We start from the raw sequence: 8,225 nt of genomic DNA on the forward strand, positions 1-8,225 counted from the left end.
TAAACGGTGCTTAAACAGGTCTGTGGTCTTGAAAAACCAAAAAGTATTATTTCTCTATTGAAGATTTCTGGTATTAATTCTTCCATTTGTTTTTGATACATATTTATTGCATGCTTATTGAGTATCAGGAACTGTTCTGTTTGGTGCGATATAAACACCCAGAGTCCTGGCACCATGGATGGTGCACCCCCTTGCAGAGATAGGCAACAGAAAATAGAAACCAATATATCTGTAACAACATGTCAGAGAGTAACACAAAGACAATTCTATGAAGAAAAATAAAGAAAATGAAGGAAATGAACATTGTCTTCTTCACCTCCTGGGCTCCTATAAACTAGAAGGGGATAGAGTAGCCTGACCCAGAGAGACCCTTGCAAAGAAGGGGCATGGACAAGGGGAAGGAGCCAGCCCTAGGAACAGCAGGAGTGATGTCCCACTCACGTGGGGACACAGTCAAGTCTCCAAGGCAAAGGAAATGGCACAGTGTGTGGGGTTTTTGTTTGTTTTAGCTTGGGATGTGCAAAGGTATAGACCTTGTGGGTCCAGAAGAATGTTTTCATTTCCTCATTTTATACACTTCCCTGGGGCAATGGCTTCTCCTCCCAGGCCCTCAATTAGCATGTGCTGATGATTTCCTAAACCTATAGATTCAGCCAAGAACTTTTCTGAGCTTGACTGATGTCTCTATGATTGCCTAAAAGGTACATGAACGTCCTCAGAGACCTAAAATTACCTTTCAAAACAGAACTCATTATTCCCCCTTAAAAACTGTTCTTTCCACTGTGTCTCTGGCCACTGAATAGCAGCAGGGACAATCCATCAGACCATGTCACAGAACCGACTGTCATCCTTCATCCCTCTCCACGCCTCCACCCTGTGTCAAGTCATTGAACTTGTCCCAAGATTCTAGTGACTTCAAATGTCTCAAGTTTGTTCTTCTGTCTCTGTCCCTACTGTCTTCCCCTAGGTTTGGGCCATCTCTACCTCCACATACCTGTGGTCCCACAGAGTCTCCACGTCTGCCAGCGTCTCCCTCAACGCATCCTCTACACCGCAGCCAGAATGGACAGTTCCAAAGGGCATGTGTGTATCTGTCTCTACCTAGCTCACAATCCTCCCACGATGCCCGTTAGCTTCCAGATGAAGAACGAAATCCTGCAGGAGATGCCCAAGCCCCTGCGTGGCACCCCCTCTGGGTACCTCTTCAGTCTTTTCATTTCCCACCCTTGTCTTAAGCTCTCTCTCAAGAAACTTCACGTCTGCAAGTCCTTCTGTGTGCGGGGCTCTGCCCCGACTCCGTGCCTTCACACTGGTTTCCTTCTACCTTGTTTGTCTATCTAACTCCTCGATCTCATTTTTGTCTCAGATGCCTCTTTGCCCAGCTGGGCTCCTGCTCTCTATTATGGTTTGCCCTCATTGTGGAATATTACAGCTGCTTGTTTACTTAGTTGTCTTATTTGCAAGCTGTATCATTCTTAAGGAAATGAACATTGTCTTCTTCACCTCCTGGGCTCCCAGAACAGAATGAGGCACTGAGGAAATGTGTGTTGAGGAGATCAGCTGCACTCAGTCAAAGCCCTTCAACTGCCCAGTTAAGAAAATGACCCCAGGGAGTTTAAGTGGCTGCTTAGAGAACACAGATCACTCATTTTAGAGTTAACCCTACAGTATCTGTCTTAGGTCTTCATACAATTTTCCTCCCAGACCTCAGGCTTCTTATATAAACTAAACCCAGCTCTGAAGCTCACAAAGCTGCACCAGCAGGACTCAAGACCTAGCACCCAGAAGCAGATACTAAAACACGGCAGGCACTGAGTGTTGGGAGGAGCTGAGGGGCTGGGTGTCCGTGGAAGCACCATGGAGGCTGTGAGGCCAGTGCTGGACACAGCAGAGGGTGTGTCCAGGAGAGGCAGCCATGTCTGAGAAAGACCAACAGGCAAGGGCCACCCCTGCCATTCCAGCCAGAGCTCACTCCGCATAAGAACCTCCTGATGGAAGCACTGTGCCAGGAAGATGCCCCCTCAGAGGGGGACACCAGGGGCTCCCTCTGGAATGTTCACACACCGGTGGTCACTGCCTTTCCCTCTTCTCCACCCCCTGGGGATGACACTCACCCTCTGTTCTGGCCCATCCCCCCGTAGCTGAAGGCTGAGCTCAGAGGCTACGACGTCACTTCAACATCTGCCTAAGTCAAACAGAATTAGAAACAAGCTTTCAAAGAGAAACATCTTTTCTGTATGATGAAGCCAAATGAAAGAGCTGTACCTTCAATTAACACATAGGGCGAGCCATCAAAGAGGAGTGGAAGGAATAGGTCTAAAGTGACATAAAAACGAGTGTCAGATCTCATGCAGCTCAGGGTTCCCCACCCCTCGCTCGGGGCTCTTCTATGAGTGAAACTGCAGTTCTCAGTGTCCCAAGAAAGGTTTCATAAGAGATTTATCATTGGTAGTCTTGGTATCCATCTAACTGCTTACTCATGCCTGAAACATTGGACGAATATAGTAAGCAATCTCTTAAATTTTCAATCCACTGTTCAGAACATGTCTTTGTTTCTCCCCCAAATCATCCCTGTCTGTGCTGGGAAGAGCACCTCCCCTAGACTCAAGCTAATCCTACATTCATTCATTCACTCAACAAACATGCATTGAACACATATGACAGGAAAGGATGTGTTCTACCAGAGGGAGTTCTGCAGTGAGCTTTATATATTGATAAGTACTATAAAGAAAGGTAGGTCCAAGGATGTAACAGCTGCTTTAGAAGCAGGTCCAGGGTGGGCTAATGTTCTGATAAGGCTACCTTTGAGCCACAGCCAGAATAAAGTGGGCATAACCATGTGGTTACTGGAGAGGAGGCATCCCAGGAGGAAGTGGTGGGAAGGAGGCCAGAGTGGGGGCAGCAGGGGGGTCTGGGAGAAGGAGGGAGAGCCATGGCAGCACTTGGGGTGGAAGGGCTGAGGTCCTGCAGGGTGCAGCAGCCCGCAGCCTGGGAAGGGAGCCATGCAGTCTCCCTGGCTGCCCCAGGCACAGCGCAGGGCCAGGTGGGGAGGCTGGGTCAAAGCCTGGCTCGTGGGGCCTGAGAGAGCCAGAGAGAACGTGAAGAGGATGGAAAGTAACGCCCAGTGCCACCTGTGACACTGCCACCTGTGAGCCCCCCCTGGCCCGCATCACTGGTACCAAGTCCCTAGAGTGTCCCAAGACATCCTCCTGAGAGGTGACGCAGTGTGCTCACTTCCTTTCCTCCCTCCCTCACGTTCCCTCCCACACCATTTCCTGTGCATCCCCTCTCCTCGTCCCAGCTCTCATCCCTGAATTCAGGGACCTCTGATCAGCAAAGAGGCTCTTTGCTCCATCCAGCTCCCCCAGTCTGGCCTCCACTGTGCAGCTGGAAGCACCTTCCGCCCAACTCCAAGCCTTTGTGTGGCTCCTGGTGAGGGGAGGAGCCTGCAGACTGGCTCAGGGAACTCGGGGAGACCAGCCCTGTTCCTCTCCCAGCCTCACGTGGCCCTCCCGCCTCAGCTGCTCCTCAGGGCCCTCCCTAGTGCTCTTGCCTCCAGCTCCTGCATGGAACCCCCTCCACTGGCTTTCTCTTCCTCTGTTCTCCATGGGGAAGTTCAAGACATCAGCTTAGACTCCTGTTCTGGGAAGCCATCCTTGACCACCTCTCCCAGGAAAGGGGTCAGAAGTCCTTGTCTTGACTCCACACGCCACACTCTGAGCACCATCTGGTTCCTTCCCATCAGTTTTCATCTCTGATCTCCCAAGGACATCCCTCTTACCCCTTGAAAAGCAAGGACCTTGCCTTGTTCGTGTGTGACTCCCAGGGTCTGGCATGATGAGTGGCACAAGGCAGGTCACTTAGGCACATTTCCCGTACCCCACATGTCAGAGTGCCACTCCATCCACACCAGAGCGGAGGGTCACAGAGCCTGTGCTCACAGATCCAGTTTCCTTTGAGATCTGAGCCCCCCATCCACAAGCACTCCTGACATGGCTGTGCAGCCACCTATAAAAAATTCATGTTTGAGCAGAAACACTTGACATTGCTGAGCACCCAGTGTCTGGCAAGCTCAGCTGATATTAGCAATGTCATGAATTTCCGCCAGCCCTCTCAGGTAAGACAGGTGCTTGTGTTGAATAAAGACCTTCCAGGCTGGATACAGCAGCCAAACTTCTTGCCTGGAGGTAGACAAGAATGGATCTTGGGCTGGAGAGATGGAGGTGGGTGTTCAACAACTCTCTAAGGCTCAGGATCGCTTTGGACACTCTGAAAGCATCTAGCTGGGAAAATTCAAAAAGGAGAGAAATTTGGTGATGGAGGTATGGGTATAGAGCACACTGAAGTGTAAAACTAAGAGCCTCTAAGTAAAGGCTAGATAGAGAGCCACAGATGTCACCTGGGTGAGGAGGACATAGATCAGCAGAGATGAACACTGATATAGAGCTAGGCAGTCACTGTCACAGGGGGACTCAGTGCCTGGATCTGAATCTTTAGCTTACCTTACTCCTCACAGAACCTTACACACCTAACAAAAAGGAGAGTCTGTGGGGGGTGGGGGGTACTGTTATCTATTTCCTTAGTAAAGGTAGATGAAGTTCAGGGAAGAAATGTATTCTGACAATTTCAAAATATTCTGGAATTTTCTGTTATGGGCAACTGTACCTACCATTTGGAAATTACATGCCTGTTTTCTTAGTGTGTATGTCCCCAACCTACCTGGAAAGGTAGCTGTCATCATAATACTATGTAGATAGAGCAAATGGCTGAGAGAGCAAAATGATTTCCTGAAGGTCATACAGAGCTAATGAGAGGAGAAGCCTGGATTTGAAGCTCATTTTGTCTGATGCTACATAATTAGGCAGAGGGATTTTGCTCATTTTCTAGAACAAAAGTTAAGGAAAAGAAAAAAATATATTGGGGTAGAATATTTTAAAGTTTATTAAAAGCTTCTACGATCCTACTTTTAACTCACTCCAAGTGCTTAGTCTCTTTGTGAGATTGGCATTAATAATCACATTTTTATAAGTGAGGAAACTGAGGCACAAGGAGATCAAGTGCCCTAGTTCCACATTCTTTTGGAACAGATTCAAATCTAGACCTTTTAAATTCAATTTATATGTTTTCCCATTTATAGGAGTTGAAATCAAGGAAAGAAATTGAAGGGAGAGAAACACATTTTAAGTCTAAAATATTCTATTGGAGATTTTCAGCAAATGTTATATGAAGGCCATTCAACACCAGATTACAGCTATTCTAAAGTGCCCACTTGAAAAAAAATGAGCATTTTGAGGCAAAGTAAGTGTTTCTGTTCTCCTTGGCTCCGCTTCAGTAGATTGACCCTAAATAATGCCCAATAACCCAGGCATTCTGCACATGACAGGGAGAGCAGCCAGGGACAGCCTTCGTAATGGTCTTCCTGTACAGGTGGTCAGGCTGCAGGTAAGGTCCGACCATCACGCAGCTCATTCTCCATGGTATTTGCTGCACCAGGTGCTTGGCACAGCCAAGGTAGGATAGGGGGAGGCCCCTGCCCTCAGGAAGCACAGAATTTAGAGAGAGGACCAGGATGAATGCAAGCAATGACACAGCACAACCTGTCTCAAAACAGATCCAAAGTATCGTAGAAGCACATGAGAGAGACCCTGGAAAGGTGTCCCACAGGAGGGAGGCTCTGAATCAGGTCATTGAGGGTGGGAAGAAGAAAGAAATGGTCTATCTCTGCAGGGACCAGCACGAGCAAACAAAGGAGTAGAAAAGATCAGGGAATGATATAACACAGCATAGGCTCCTTCCAGAAATTACAGTTCCCCTAGCAAGGAAATCAAGGGGCAAGTGTTCAATTTCACCAAAATAGGCAAACATTTGGTAAACTCTGCCCTGGCATTACAGAGCAGAGTTGGATGAAGGGAACCTGCCTAAAAGAAGCCTACAACGTATCCAATGTACCCATCTATCCAACATTTAAGTGAGATCCCACTCTGTGCAAGTCTTTTTACATGATCAGCTGCTTATTTCCACTCTGGGGTAAGCAGACCTCACTGTGTCAAACTAGACAAGTACTGCACATGATGGCAAAACTCTTGACCTTCAGCTCTTGTAAGCAAGAAGGATGACATGCAGCATATTCCCCCAATAAAGCCCTCTTTATATGGCCCTGAGTGTATATTGGACCAGACTACAGTGTTTCAACCATGAGTCACCGAATAATATAGCCACTGCCTTCCCACAACTGTTACATGATTTGCTGATCTGAGAAAGGTGATTTCTTTGTAAGATGATGTTAATACATTTTACTTGCACAAGGCATTAGGTTTTTAAAAGTCCTTTCCATCCACCCTCTCTATCATCCCACTTGATAGTTACAAGAGACTGGTGAACTGCAAGGAGTCTTAGCATCCCATTCCACAGATGAGAGAAAGAAATCTGAGCAACTGGAACAACTCAAGGTCATACAGCAAGTGTGTGGTGAAATTAAAATTCAAACCCCTGTTTTCTGACTTCTAAATCCTGTCCTTTTTCCTCTATATCTTACTATCTCCTACGATATGATAATATTGTCCTCATTATGACATGAATCCCCAGATGAAATGCTGTCCAACTCACATCCCCTCAGGTAATATAACTACATCATAAATTAAAAGCCCAATTAAAGAACATAGCCTTTTAACTGGGACTTACCACAGTCTCCTGAGGCCAGGATATAAAGAGAGAACCCTTTCAAAGTCAACGGCTGTCCATGTTGGAAATTACCCAGAGACCTACTTACCTATATGAAAGAGCTTTCAGACCCAAATTACTCACCTAACCAAACCTCCCTGCTCTTACAGTCTTCTGGGGCCCTGTTCCCAGCTGAGCTCGGTTTGGAATTATGTTCTAACCTCTGGCCTACAGATGTAGTCAACGCTCCATCATGCAGTATGGATAGCCCAGGTGCCTCTGGGCTCTGAAATATCACTGAACATCAAGAGCATTCCAACCTGATAGAAAATAATCCCCCACCCCAGTTCAAAAGGAGAACTGAAGTGGGATTTTTTTGATTTTCAGAAAGTGGGCCAGTTTGCCAATGGCCAAGGGGCGAAGGCGACACTGTGCTCCATGCACTTCTGGTTTAACTTGCAGTAAGGAGGAAGCTTAAAGAAATTAGGTAAAGAGAAGGGGAGAGGGCAATCTTGACTGCTAGCTTAAGGATGTGTTTCTACTCCCACCCCATGGCCAAGAGTCAATGCCAACAGCATGAAAAACTCCAGGGATACCCCTGGTGTCCAAATGGTAAGAGTTACTATTTTCCTTGTCTGCACATCCCCTCCAGTGGCTGGATTTGAAGCTGTCTTTATGGATGAAGAGCTGGTGTATGCTCTGGTCCCCTTCCATGTCATAGCTGAGCTGCAGTGCCTCCCCCCAACCTCTGCCCCAAACCAAACCACAGGAAAGAACGGGTTTCTGAGTCAGCCTGGACCACCAGAAAGTGGCTACCACTGCCCCCTCTGCCCCAACATGGTCTTCTTCAGCTCAGAGGAACTGGATGGACAGGGGTCCGGATGTGCCCCCTCAGGCACTACCTGAGACTTCTGTGGAGACGACCTCATTAACTTAGCATCTCCTCACCCATCACCACGAAGCCCCTTCGTGTCCGCTGGAACACCTGCCCAGATGTGTGGCAAGATCAAAGGACAGAAAGATTGGAGGAAATAGAAGATCAACCACATTTCGCGGCAGAATCCCCGTTCAGTAATAGAAAGCCATCCAACTAGCGACCACGCTTCCAGAAACGTCACTGCCACAGAGAGTTTGCAGCTGCAGACCCCGGAGCGCTCTCACCTACCTGTCTCCTACTGCAGGGCTCCCCTCTCTCACCTCCTAGGGCCCAGCTCGGCTGGCTCCGGGCCTGTCACCCTCCTCTTTTTGCCTTCTCCAGCCGCCAACACTTGCAGCAGCGGTGGTGGACGGAGGAGTCCGCGGCACCTGCGAGCTGGGTCTCAGGTCCCCAAGGCGAGGCTGCCTGGAGGAGGAGCGAGAGGATGCTGCCCTCGCGCCGCTGCCGCCGCCGTGGTGCTGATGCGGTTGCTATGGTTATGGAACTCCGCAGCTGCCCCCTCTCGGTGCAACAGCTGCCCGGCCACAGCCTCCGGACAGCCCCAAGAAAGGCGCCGGGAGGCCAGAGTGCGAATACGGTTAAGGGGATTCGGCCGCCGCCACTGCCGGGAGAAAGGACCGAGAGGCTG

At 48.7% G+C, this 8,225-nt stretch overlaps 1 protein-coding gene across 1 annotated transcript in view; it reads right to left on the reverse strand.

Moving 5' to 3' along the window:
* Fam135b (family with sequence similarity 135 member B) overlaps positions 1–8,219 on the reverse strand; it is a 299,526-nt gene extending 291,307 nt beyond the window's left edge. Inside the window, exon 1 of the mRNA XM_015486690.2 lies at positions 7,826–8,219. The gene's annotated coding sequence lies outside the window, so the exon portion shown is untranslated. The remainder of the gene's footprint in view (positions 1–7,825) is intronic.
* Positions 8,220–8,225: the final 6 nt, after the last annotated feature.

This window comes from Marmota marmota, unplaced genomic scaffold, assembly GCF_001458135.2.
Source record: "Marmota marmota marmota unplaced genomic scaffold, marMar, whole genome shotgun sequence".
Classification (NCBI taxonomy): Eukaryota; Metazoa; Chordata; class Mammalia; order Rodentia; family Sciuridae; genus Marmota; species Marmota marmota.